This window comes from Tupaia chinensis, unplaced genomic scaffold (genome assembly GCF_000334495.1).
Source record: "Tupaia chinensis unplaced genomic scaffold, TupChi_1.0 Scaffold000117_2, whole genome shotgun sequence".
In the NCBI taxonomy this organism is placed as follows: domain Eukaryota; kingdom Metazoa; phylum Chordata; class Mammalia; order Scandentia; family Tupaiidae; genus Tupaia; species Tupaia belangeri.
In genome coordinates, this window is record NW_006159583.1 from 40,769 (window position 1) to 54,705 (window position 13,937).

The window sequence follows — 13,937 nt, forward strand, 5'->3', positions numbered from 1 at the left end:
AATATTTTTTTCTTTCTTTTTTGGAGAGATTTTTTGCTACAGCATGTGTGCACTCACCAGAGAGTCAGAGAGAGATGGAGAGAGAGAAAGTGAGAACTCACCCCCTGGGGGGATGGCCATGCTGCAACCCCTTCTCCTCCATTCTCCTGTTGAGATTTTGGGCACGCACACCCACATAGACACACCTGGCATGAGTTTCAAGCCACCAGGTCTAGGACTCAAACCACAGTCCTGCACCTTAACCACTACACCACCTGTTGGTCCCATATTTGGGAAAAATATTTCTTAAGATTTTGAGAAGGTGCATTTTTGTTCTATTGTTCATTTTCTGAGCCTTTAGTGGAGCTAGTTTTTTTTTTTTCACACTTCTTTATGGAATGCCTGCAGCACCCTAAGTAGTAGAAAAAGGCATGCCTCAAGAGCAATAACATTTCCTTCTTTTAAGGGCCTGTTTCTATGATCTTCCCATATTTGGTAAAGCCAAGGAATAATAGAGTGAGATGCATTAATAATACTGGCAGGTTTATGTAGCAATGCCTGAAGGTAAAAAAGAAAGAAAAATTTGGATATAGTATGCATTTTAGCTACATCAGGGGAAACTTCTCAAACTTTTTATCTGAAATATTTAGACAGTTCTTTTTTTTAATGTACTTCTGACTGAAGCAAATATTAATTTCCATTTTATGGGAATTGTGACATCTGTCTCTGGTCTGTGTGGCAGACTTGGATTCATTCTGGCATCCTCTACTGTCTAGAGATTATGTTATGGAGTAAACATTTCTCTTGGCACTCTCTTGAGCAAAGTGGATGGAGGGAGGTATGCTCTGCTTTCTCTCAGTAATGCACATGCCTTTCACTACCTCTTGTCTATGTAGGAAGTTCTGTTGTCATGCAAACAGCATCCAGGCAAATTTCAGAAGGAAATCCTAAATGAGCAGATACCCTACAACCATGGAAACTCCTCCAGCAGTAGCACTGTAGTACACAGCACTTCTTTTTCTGAAGCCAAGAAATAGGGGTTCTGATCCTTAGGCCTCCAGTGTATAGTTTATTCTAAAATCTTTGTAGTTCATTACATGTTTTTTTCTTAAATTAAAATAGAAATACATTATTATCACTGATTTGTAGGACCATGAAGTTTCTTAACTTCTTTAGGAAGAAAAGACCTGAGTTGCAAACTCTGAAATCTCTTAAGAAGAAATAACAAATTCCATAATAATATTTATCATTCAATATATTGGACAAGTCAACATGTGGTCATTAAAGTGACATTGGTTTTATGTTAGTTATGAATACATTCTATGGCCTTTAGGAGCAGAGAACAAAGGAGAGAAAATGGAAGAACCAGTGATGCTTTCCTGTATTGAGGAAGAGCTATATAGATTTCATCTCAAAGGCCTAAGAATGATCCCATTTTAGTTGGTTGAGTGTCACGGTTTCATGTGTAGTAGTGTTGCAGGGACTTTTGTGCCTTGCATTCCATTTCTTTGGGCCATCACTGATCTCAGCTGTTTTGCAACAGTCGGTTGTGTATGGCTGTAAGATTAGACATTCTCTTAAACTCAGCCTTGAACAAGTGAATTTCCAAGAGTTAATGCCCCAAAGGACGCCCTTCAAGCAATGGGAGATAGGAGTAGGTGGATAACAGTGAGGGATAAATTTTGTCTATTTTTCTTTATCCATCCTTCTCTCTGAAACCCCTTTCCTGCTGCTTTAAGATTTCCTTTAAGTTTTCCTTTAGCATGGGTCTGACATATTCTCTTATGTTCTGTTTATCCGAAGTGCTTTTGTTTTACCTTCATTTTTGAAAATTATTTTTACTTTTGTAGATACATACTTTTTCATTTCTTGTTTGTTTTCTTCCAGCAAATTAAAGATGTCTTCCATTGTTTTCAGCTTTCGTCATTGTTGCGATGTCAGTATCAGGTAGGTCATTGCTGCTATGAAGCAATGACTTTTTTCCCTATTAATTTAATGTTTTTCCTGGGGTTATTTACAAATCTGCTATAGTTTTCTTTGTATTTATCTTGCTTTAGTTTTAAAGTGCTTGATGAATATGTAAATTGATGACTTTTAATGGTTTTGAAAATTCTCAGTCAGTACTATAAGGTTAGTCTTGCCTTTCTCTGTTTTGGAGGAATTCAAATTGTATCATTTTCATGTTTCTATCTCACCCTTATGCTCTTTAACAATTTTTATCCTCATTATCCTCTCTGTTTTTTTAATCTTCTATTTCACTCATCCTTTTCTTCTAATCTACTGTAAAACCCATCTGTTGAGTTAATGTTTTAATTATTATACTTTACATTCTAGAGTTTCATTTTTTAAAGTAGAGTTGAGTTCTTTGGTGAGATTATTGATATTTTAAAATCTGGACCCAATAATTTCAAATTTTACAACATACACATTTCTATTGTCAAATTTTTTTCTTGTTTCTGATTCTTTAGTCCAATTTCCTGACATGGCTAATAATTTTAATAAAATGTGTGAAAAAATTTTAGAGATAATTTGAGACTCTTGCTAATCTTATTTTCCTCAGGCTTTACTTTTGCTTTAGAGAAGGAAGTCAAGGGATAATAGATTACTACTTTAAACCAATTTGGAATTGAGCAGGTTTACAACTGGTGTTCAGTCAATGTGAGAGTTCAACTATTTCTAGTCAATCTTTACTGTTGAGTTGAGTCCCTCTGGAAACCAAAATGGAATTCACACATGCTCACTATAGGCTCTTTTCCTTACTGTGTCCTGAACTTCAATTTTTGCCTCCTGAACCCTGTGAGACAACTATGAGTCCATTATGAGAACATTTCTGCTTGACTTCATGCTGGTAATAATTAAGCAAACTCCTCAAGGACAGTGTACTTCCTTTTTCCTATAGTCTAGGATTCTCCAGTCCTGGCTGCCTTTAGCCTCCCAAACTTTAAATTTTGTCTCTGTAGGCCCATAAGACTGTGAAAGTTCATCTTTGCTCTACCGTTTTCAGCCACTGCTCTCTACTTGGCTTCTTGGCTGTGCCTTTTAAAAGTTGACTCATGCCTAGGAGGGAAAATGTCACTGAATGTCAAGCTCACCTTGATGTATTTTTCTTCTAAGATTCTCTTAGCTTGTAGATATGTTATATTTTACCTAACTTTTCCAGCTTTTGGTAAGAGGGATAGTCTGAAATAAGGTACTTTGCTAGTGCAAGAAGTAGAAATACCATACAGCTACAAATGGGCTTCAAAAAGTTTGCAGAAAAATGGGATTAAATTATGAGTTTATTTTTGGTGCAAAGAATTTTTGAAACTGTTCCATAGTTTTCTCATAGTACATATTTTTCATGAACTTTTTAAAGACCCTCCATATAAATTAACCTGTGCACAAAGTACATTTCTGTTCTATTGTGAAGTCATTTTCTTTAGTAATACATATTGAATTTTGTTTTGTTTTCTAGTAGATAATTATAAATATTTGACTTTGACTTGTTGACTGACTTATTATGTGAAAACATTTTCTACTAAAGCTATTCTAGTTTTAATTTTTTATTGTAGTCACTTAAGCTAAATTTAATCCTTTTAGCATAAGACTGAAATAATTTTTATTAATTTTGATTTAGGGGTTTAAGAATATATATATATTTTTAACAACTTTAGTTGTTTCTTTTTTTTTTGATTGCCAGAAGACATGTGTGCTAGCCAGAGAGAGAGAAAGACAGACAAAAAGTAAGAGAAAATGAAAGCACCCTCTGGGCATTGTGGTCATGCCTCAGTCTCTTCTCCATTTCTCCATTCTGTTGGGATTTGGGGCACACATGTTCTGGCATGTTTTTCAAGCTTCTGGGTTGAAATGTGAACCTTGGTCAACCATGTGGGAGCCAATTTCCTTAACCACTAGACTTGGAACTGGCCTACAGCTTTACATTTTAAGGTACGTTTAATTTCTTCTTGAATGAAAACATTATGGAATTTTAGAAGTTTTGAACTTTTAAGTGACTGATTTTCTAGCTTATACTTTTATTACTACATTGTTTTACCATATTGTATTCAGAGCCTGTGTGTTTCCCAGTGCAATTATTTATCACACAATCTCTTAAGAACCTGATTAGAACAAAAAGTGAGGAGAAAAAGTTTGCCCATTTTCCCCTGCCTGACAGCTTGAGCAGGAACATCACATCTTATCTTAGCCTGCCCTCAAACTGGGATTTACATCATTGGCTACCCTGGTTCTCAGGTGTTTGGATTCAACTGAATTATATCACCAGTTTTCCCAGATCTCCTGCTTGGTGACAGCAGATTATAGGGCTATCCCTTTATAATCACATGATCCAGTTCCTAATAATAATAAGCACAATATTTACAAGATTCACGATGTTTGTTGGTGCTTATGTTGCACTTGCATTTTTAAGGATTCTTGTTTTCCATAGTATGTACTTTAACTTCTACTACCAGATTGGGGTTCCTATTGATACATATCTTTGGCAATACTTTATATTATAAAACTCTAACTTTTGCTTGTATGATAGGTAAAAAAAGAAATCTTCAGTGTGTTTATGGGCCATTCTTTTCCCTTCTGCAAACTGCTTGTTCTTTATCCATTTCCTTTACTTTTCTTTCATCAGTTTATATGAAGGCATTTTATATTCTGGGTATTAAACTTTTATCAATTATACAAAGACATTTCAATACGTTCTTGGAAGAATGAAATTCAGTTATGAGTTTATTGAGGCCAGCAGGTGGTGTTGTGGATAAGGCGCTGGATCCCACATGGCTGACTGCACTATTCAAGTCCTAGACCTGGTGTCTTAAAAGACACACTGGGCATGTGTGTAAATCCTGAGAACAGAATGGAGTAGAAGGGATTGTGGTGTGGCCAGCCTCCCTGGGACATGATTTCTCATTTTTCTTTTCTCTCCATCTCTCTTCTGTGAGTGTACGTATCCTATAACTAAATAACTAAATAAAAATATTTATATATTAAACATATATATATGTTTATTTAGTGAAAAAATTAAATCCACACATAGAGTTTTATAATACACATTTTTCATGAAGTTTTTGAAGACATCCCAACCCTCTCAATAAGTTGTTAGCAGCCCTGATGAATCAGGGGAGAGAAACAACTGAGTTGTCATGTGTCAGAGTAGCTGATTAAGGTAACAGAACAAAAATGAGTCTAGCCTTGAATTATTGGGTTTTTGGAAAAGTCATGACATACTTTTTAATATGCAAAGATGCGTCATGATTTTTCTGATGACCCAATATTGACTGCCATGGTATAAGCAAGAGGCTAAAACCATAGTAAGCTTCATTGAGGGTCAGTCAAATCAACATACATGTAAGCAGGTCATGTGACTGTTGAGACCCGAATGATCTGCAGTTATATAAATCTTGGGATAGGGGAGGGCCAAAGGAAGGGCTAGGTATGGAAAAGTACTGGGTACTGAATCTGAGTAGGAAAAAGTGTCTCTAGGCTTTCCCCCTCCTTTCTCTACAAAAAGGTCTCAGCAAAGGTGCCTGAAAAAGGCTTCAGATAAACAAACCTAGGAATGAAGGCACCTGACTAGGAAGGAAAATATGCAAAGGGAAGCCTGAGTCTTAACTGCTATTTCTTTCAGAGACTCAGTGCACTGGCAAAGCATTAAGTCTGGAGCTGGGAAGACAGCTTTACCCTGGGAGATCTGCCAGGTCAAGCTTTTTTAATTGCACATGGTCCAGCCTGAAAAACCGCACATAAAGTTTTAGCCAGAAGATAGTCTCCTCATATATGTTGCAAATGTCTTCTCCCTCCATGTAGTTTATTTTTGAAAATACCTGAAAATAATTTTTAAAGTTTATTTATTAAATTTTTTTTCCATGCAGTGAAGAGAGAAAGAGAGAGAGTGAGTGAGTGAGAGAGAGAAAGAGAGAGGGAGCACCTGGAGTGGAGTCCCCATTCCGTGATCCACCCGCAGCCTGGATGACGGGTATGCATGCCCCATATTTCAAGGTGGTCTCTGGATGTGAACCCAGAAGCTTCCTGTTGTGTCAGTTTACACAGGGTTACATTTTACTGCTGCACAATCATATGGCTCCTGAACTTTTTTCATTTGTTTGGTTTGTTTGTTTTGGAGAGGTTTTTGCTATAGGGCTTGTGCACTAGCCAGAAAGACAGAGAGAGACAGAGTGACAGAAAATGAGAAATCACCCCCTAGGGGGGATGGCCACACTGCAATCCTTTCTCCTCCATTCTCCTCTCGGGATTTTGAGCATGCGTGCACACATGCCCGGCATGAGTTTAAGCCACTAGGTCCAGGACTCGAACCATGGTCAACTGCATGGGAGTCGAGTGACATAGCCATTACGTCATCTGCTGGCCCCCAACTCCTGAACTTCTTAAACAGGTTAAACTTCCTTTATTCTTTCTGCGCCATAGTCATAAAATAGTATCTTATAGTTTCCTTTATCTTATGTAGGACTTTAACCGATACTGATTTTTTAATATAATGTGCATGGACATAATTTCACTTTTGCACACTTATGAAAGTAATCTAGCTCCATTTATTGAATTGTACACATTTTCATTACCTGACTGATGAATTAATGCCCCTTGTCTAATACAGAGTTTCTGTTTGTGTATGGCTTTATTTTCTAGGCTCACTCTTCTGTTCCTTTAGTTTTCCATTTGCTTTTTAGGCAAAATAATATTGTCTCAATTATTATTGTTTTGTAATAATCATTGCTATATAATCGGCAAATCCCTCATCTTTGTCTTCTTTTTCAAAATTATTTTGGCTGTTCTTGGCCAATACCTGCTGCATATGCATTTTCAAACCAGTTTATCAAGTTGCGTAACAAATTTGGGCACAATTTTGAAACAAATTCACATAAAATATAGAGGTTACGATGATAATAGATATCTTTTCTATGTGGAAGTGTCTTCTGCATGTATTTGATCTATTTCTATATATTTGTAAAGTTTATGTATTTATTTCTTCAGAGAGGGAACAAAAAGAGATAAAGAAAGAGAAGCAGAGAGAGAAAGGGAAAAAATGAGGGAGGGAGCGGTACCTTACAGAGGGTCTTGCCCTACCACGATCCTCCCCTCAGCCTTCCAGATCAACCCAGAATTTGAAACTGAGGTCTTCCATGTGCCTCCGGTATTGCACAATGGCATCTTACCCCTTGTGCCACCATGCCTGAGCATATTTCTCTAACTTTTTTTTTTTTTTTAAATTTTTGCAATAGGGTACATACACTTGCTGGAAAGAGACAGAAGAGACTGAGACAGAGGGAAAGTGAGAAATCACCCCACGGCACGAATGACTGTGTGAAATCTTTCTCCTTTATTTTCCTTCTGGTATTTTGGACACACACACACACACACACACACACACACACACACACACCCATCATGTTTTTCACGCTGCTGGGTCTGGACTTGAACCCCAGAGTTGGCCATGAGGGATCCAATGCCTTAACCATCATGCCACCTACTGGCCCTGTCTAATATATTTCTTTTCTATTTTTGGAGATTTTTGCCTTGGAGCATGTTATCTCCCTGGAGAAAGAGAGACAGAGACAGTGAGAAGGAAAGTGAGAAGTCACTCCCTCCTTCTCCCAGAGAGATGGCCACACGGCAATCCCTTTTCCTTTCTCCTTCCAGAATCTTGCGCACACACGCACATAAACCAGGCATAATTTTCAAGCCACTAGGTCCAGGACTTGAACCATGGTCAGCCATGTGGGAGTCCAGAGACATAACTGCTATGCCATCTGCTGGCCCTTGTCTAATAGATTTCAATTATTATTTTTTTAAATTTTCAGAACTAAGGTTATATGTTTATTTTATTAGATTTACTCTTTAGTATGTTATATTTTTATTCTTCTTATGAATGCTGTCTTTGGCATCATCTTTTTTTCAGATATTAATCATACACACAGTTACTGTTCTTTTTATCTTAGTTCAATCTTCTATAGATTTTTGTTTGTTTTATAGATACAAATACATGATTTTCAAATAATGACTGGTTGCCTTGTTTTTATTTCTTCTAATTGTCTTCCAAAACTGCCATGACTTTTAATATTCACTACTTGATAATAATGAACATTCTTGTCTCAATCCTGATTTTTTTTTTTTTTTGAGAGCTTTTTGCTATAGGGTGTGTGCGCTTGCCAGACAGACAGAGAGACAGAAAGTGAGAAATCACTCCCCAGGAGAGATGGCCATGCCGCAATCCCTTCTGCTTCATTCTCCTCTCGGGATCTTGGGCACGCATGCACACGTGTCCGGCATGAGTTTTAAGTCACTGGGTCCGGGACGTGAACCGCGGTTGACTGCATGGGAGTCCAGCTACATAGCCATTATGCTAACTGCTTGTCCCAATCCTGATTTTTTAAAAAGAGAGATGTTTGTTATAGGGTACGTGCTCTTGCCAGAGAGACAGAAAGTGAGAAATCACCCCCCAGGGGGGATGGTCACGCTACAATCCCTTCTCCTCCATTCTCCTCTCGGGATCCTGGGCACGCACGCACATGCGCCCGGCGTGAGTTTTAAGCCACCGGGTCCAAGATGCGAACTGCGGTCGACCACGTGGGAGTCCAGCAACAAAGCCATTACGCTAACTGCTGGTTCCCTGCCAGTATATTTTTTAAGCCTCCTGATTGGGACTTGAACTGCATAGTCAGCCACGTGGAATCCAGTCACCTTAATCTCCACACCACCTGCTGGCCTGGATTAGAGTAGTATTTAAGATTTTTTTTTCACTTAAAAAATGATAAAATAAATTAAAAACAATAAATTCTGTCTCTTGGTTTATCTTTTGACAACTGTAACTACTGTAATTAGCTCTGATGAACTGTATTGTACTATACAGCTTCCCATTATTTTTGTCTTACCTTCTTTTTTTGGTCTCTAAATTAGAATTGATATTATTGTTTTATATAGTCTTTTAATATAGATTTATTTACCTGTATGTTTAATTATTATCAGTTTCTCTACCAATTCCTCTTTTAGCTGGATTCATTTTCCTACCATAGTTTTTGGAAGATTTTTATCGAAGGTTTGCATTGAGGGGCCAACAGGTGGCATAATGGTTAAGGCACTGTATTCCCACAAGGCAACCGCATTTCGAGCCCCAGACCTGGAGACTTGAAACGAGTGCCCAAATCTCAAGAAGAGAATGGGGAAGAAGGGACTGTGGTGTAGCTATCCCTCTTGGGGGTGACTTCTCACTTTCTGTCTCTCTGTCTCTCTCTAGTAAAAATTTCTCTCTCTAAAAAAAAAAAATCTGCATTGAGACGGTTGTTTCTTTGTAGGTTATCTTTTGTTATTCTGACTGCTTTTAAGATTTCTTTGTGTTTGCTTCTTTATTTTTACTATGTTATGGAAAATTTTTTTCTTTATTTAGGAGGATTTGTCTTTAATCAGTTACAAGAATTTAAACACCATTATCTCTTCAAATGTTGCCCTTCCCTTTTTGCTATTTGCTTCTTTCTTCTGCAACCTCACATCCACACATACGTACCTTTCTTTCTCATTCTAGCCCTCACGTTTGCTGATCTCCCTCTCTATTTCCCTTATATTTGTACTTTATTTCTGTATGCTGTTTTGCATAAAATTAATTCTAATCTGTTTTTCAGCTTACCAGTTTTTCTTATAAGCTGTTTGTAGTCTTACATTTAAACCACATAGAATGTTTAATTCAGTGATTTATGTTATTTTATTTCTATAACCATTTCTTTGCTTTTCAAACTTACCCGTATTTGGAAGCATATTCACTTGGTAACTCAGTTTTTTATTCCTCTGTGCTTGTTCAAGCACTTAAAACTTCTTAAATGTTGTGACCTTTCTAAGATGTGAGGTCATGTTTGTCCTGACTTATTTGCTTGACAGATGGCCTCCTGAGTTACAGTAAACATATTTACTTTTGGGAGAATGTTCTGCCAAAACACCCAGGGTTCTTCTGGCAGTGGGCGGGAGGGGATGGGAGGGGGAGAAGACAGGGTGACTCTAGAAGTGTATTTCTTAGCTTGGTGCTTCCCAGCCATTCCTGTGGTTTAAATTAAATTCCTAAAACTGCCTGAATTATGCACATGTTTGCAAATTCTTTATTTTTTTAAATGTTGCCAAAGGATGCATATGCTTACCAGATTGAAATAGAGAGAGAAAAAAAGAGGGAAATTGAAAAAGATCCCCCCCCCCACATCCCCATGGGAGATAGACATGCTGTAAACCCTTCTCTCCCATTTCTCTCTCCTTTTGGAATTTCAGGCATTCATTCACAGGTGCCCAGTGTGTTTTTCAAGTCACTGGATATGGGATTCAAACTGCGTAATCAGCCATGTGGGATCCAGCCACTGTAACCATCATGCCGTGGAATGATCTATGCATTTGCAAATTCAAAAGGATATTTTTTTCCTCATCTGTAGCTTAAGATAGCACATTTTCTAGTATATAGTTTGTCTCATTCGTTTTACTAAAGGGATAGTCTTTTTTAAAAGAATTATTTTATTTAACTTTATTTATTTATTTAAATTTGACTAGGGTGGTGGGGGAGAAAGAGAGAGAGAGAGAGAGAAAGTGAGAAAGCAAGCCGCCAGGTCCAGGACTCAAACAGCAGTAGGCCATGTTGGAATCCAGTGACTTTAACCACCAAACCACTGGATGGCTTCTAAGAATAGCCTTTTAAGAATCACAACTCTGTATAAAAGGGGAGGTCAGAAATCAGTATCAACCCTTTATCTGTAATGGTCCCAAGGTCCTCTGTTTTGTTTTCTGTCCCATCCTTCAAACACAAACCTCTAGATAACTCAGGTCAGCAAATACTTTGAAGGTTAGTTTAACTCACTTTTATAACACATATAGAGCATATAGAAAGTATTATGAACAAATACACATTAAAAAATAACTACAAAATGACATACAGGAAATGATTGATGGGAACAGTAATATTTAATCTGGAGCTGTTAATGACATTTTTAGTGTTCGAGGTGGTTGGAAAAATCATCTGATAGCTCTGTGTTCCCTGTTTTTAAATATTTGCAGAGACGAAGTTGAGCTAACTTGTGCTACATGAACTGAATGAGCAGGATGACCATGTATTCATCAGTAAGTACAGCAGTCATTCTCTGGCAGTGGGAAGTTTCAAGAACTGAAATACCATTATTTGATTTTCTTTATTTATTTTACAAATGCTGATAGCTTCATTTATCTAACGTTTTACCCATTTTTAAATAACTTCAACCAGAAATCATGAGCTTTAAAAAATAATATTGAAAAGTGTTTCAGACCCAGTCATGGCAGTGCACCAGACACTGCCGTTCTGAAGACTGAGGCCACATGGACGCTTAGTTCCATTTCTCACCTGCCCTGAAAATGAATGAATAAATAAATAAGCCAGTCACTGGTGAGAGGCGGCCCATTCCTTAGTCCCAGCTCTGCAGGAGACTGAGGGAGGAAGATCACAAGCTCATAGCCAGGCAGCATGGACAGCACAGCAAGACCCTGGCTGTAAGAGCAAGGTTCTTTAAGTCTTGGCTATTCAGGAGGCTGAGGCAGAAGGAAGGCAAGACAATAAGATACTGTCTGAAACAACACACACACACACACACACACACACATTTTCAAAACATGGTTATTGGTTCCGTGATATTTAGCCACATGGAGAAAGTCTGATTTATTTAACCATTCCCTTACTGATGAGCTAATAGATGGTGAAAAACATCAATATAATCTTTAAAAAAAATAAGTGTGGATAGATTTTGAGAAGTGTCAAAGGCTATGAGTAAGTTTTAAAGGCATTTGGAATCTGTTTCTAGCTTGTTTTCTGGAAAGGTTAGAACAACTTACACTTGGCCAGCCATATATAATCATGTTTGTCTCATTCTTGCAATTCCTTTGCTAGGTTTATTTCCTGAAATTTATAAAACATGGACTCTTGTTTGCAATCTGCAATACTTAAATAAAATATAGATGCTGCTCATAAAATAGAGATTAGATTTATCTTGTGAAAAGAGAGTTGCCAGATCGATGGATACCCATGTGTTATTGTTATATTAAGTTATGTTCTCCGTCTGCCGCTTCTGTTCAAGTTTCCCCTATTTCTTTTGTCTAGAGGAGACTACTTGTAGTTCCATATGGGATCTATTTGAAATTCATATGATTTTAGATGCCAACTGTCATTGTCTTTTACAGCAGTAGACATAGGATCTAAAAGTAATTATTTTAGATTCCTTCTCATGTGACATTTTCTCTCCCTGCAATTACATGAAATCCTTTTTAGATGTCAGAGGCTATGCTCTTTAGAACTGTAATTTTTTTGGAATCAATTTTTATATATTATAAAAAATAATTATTATTTTATTATTATCTTTTAAAAATTTTTTATTAAGGGCTATAAAATATCCAGAAACATAAATAAATGTGAAGCAATGATATCTGTCCTAATAGGAAGAACTTTCTTTCACTGCATTGCTTTCCTTCACAATGGTCTTTGAATCACAGGAGGCAGTGATTCTGTGCCATTTCCTCTGCTTTCATTACACATTGCAGGATTTCTGAATCAATATCCCCATGCTTGGCCTTCTCATTTATAAATCAATTTCATTTTCCACCTATTGTTCAGAGGGAGCATATTTTTTTCTGTTCCGTGAAGAGGACTTTTTTGTTCACAACTGGATCATAGTGCAGAAGAGTCAGTTTCTCCTGTAGTAGGTGTCTCTTGGTGTTGAAGGAATAACCTGTCCCAGCTTGGCTTGTCATTTTCACCAGAATGGTTTTTGACTTGCTCTTGGCAAAGGAGACCACAGAGAGGAACATGGCGGCCGCAACCGGCCACTCTCAGTAACAGGCATCTTATCTTTAAATAAATAAATCATCAGCTTGTTCCTGTAGCTGGAGAACTCTTAGATCTTTCTTGTCAGCCTACTGAGCTGTTCCCTTTTCAGAGACATAGACACTATCAAGAATTTTTCTATGGTCTTATTTTTGACTGTCATGGCTCGCTGTATCAAAACAGGTGAATTTGATACAAGTTCAGTGTCGTTGCCTTCAAGGATCATTTTTCTGGGCTTAAGATATGAACAACCAACACTTGGTCACAGTTGAATCCTCTGGATTTATTTTTCACCCAAGAAATTTCAGAGTTCAAAAAGAGACCTGCCGGGGTCCAACCTCGGCGTGGGTGGGTTATCTTGACGGAGGTGGCGAAGGTGAACAGAAGACAAAGGCCTCCATGCCTTTTCATGCACGTCCTTTGCCGGACACCCCTCAGAGATCGCTCTCTGAAGAGTGACAACTGCTAGGAATCATCGTGCGTTTTTATTGAAAACGTGTTACATGCAAGTAAAGGGAGAGGGGCTAGTGTTTCAATTAACAGCTCATAAAGTTTTTAACAATAGAGAACATAGAACATAGATTCTATTCAGGGTTGGATTAAGGGTGGGTCTAGTGCAATTCAGGGTTTGATTAAGGGCGGGTCTAGTGCAGTTCCACAATTGTAGGTGGGTCTCCATGGAATGCAGTTTCCGGGAAAGCGGTTCCGGTAAGCAGAGATGATTATCAGCTGATGCGGCGCAGCAGCCATCTTGTGATTACTGGGAATGGTGCTGAGAAAAGAAAATCTCAAGAATAGATATTAGTTCTTATGGATCTTAATAAAGAATGATACTTATACAGTTTTATAGGGATCTATAACTTAATTTGAGGAATCCTAATATATTTATCTATTTCACTTGGAGAGGGCGGAGGTGTCCTGGGCCAGTTTTGGCCTAATCCTATTTTACGTAAAGAAAGGATTCCAAGTTTACCTAAATGTATTTTGAAGGGCCTTCCAAAGGTCAAGATTACTTCTGCCTAGAAAGAACTTCAGCCCACCCTCTGTTGTGACCATGGAGATAAAGCATTGTAATTAATAGTAAGTGATCAGAGCAAAGGGGAGTGGTCGGGGGACTTCCTGGAAGATTTTATCATACACTCAGGAT

At 37.7% G+C, this 13,937-nt stretch overlaps 1 long non-coding RNA gene and 1 pseudogene across 1 annotated transcript in view; one reads left to right on the forward strand and one right to left on the reverse strand.

The window, feature by feature from the left end:
• Positions 1 to 1,893: 1,893 nt before the first annotated feature.
• LOC102500111 (uncharacterized) overlaps positions 1,894 to 13,937 on the forward strand; it is a 63,984-nt gene continuing 51,940 nt past the window's right edge. Inside the window, exons 1-2 of the long non-coding RNA XR_333940.2 lie at positions 1,894 to 1,926; positions 11,002 to 11,064. This is a non-coding gene — a long non-coding RNA (uncharacterized LOC102500111). The remainder of the gene's footprint in view (positions 1,927 to 11,001; positions 11,065 to 13,937) is intronic.
• On the reverse strand, positions 12,577 to 12,774 carry LOC102499681 (39S ribosomal protein L33, mitochondrial pseudogene; annotated as a pseudogene).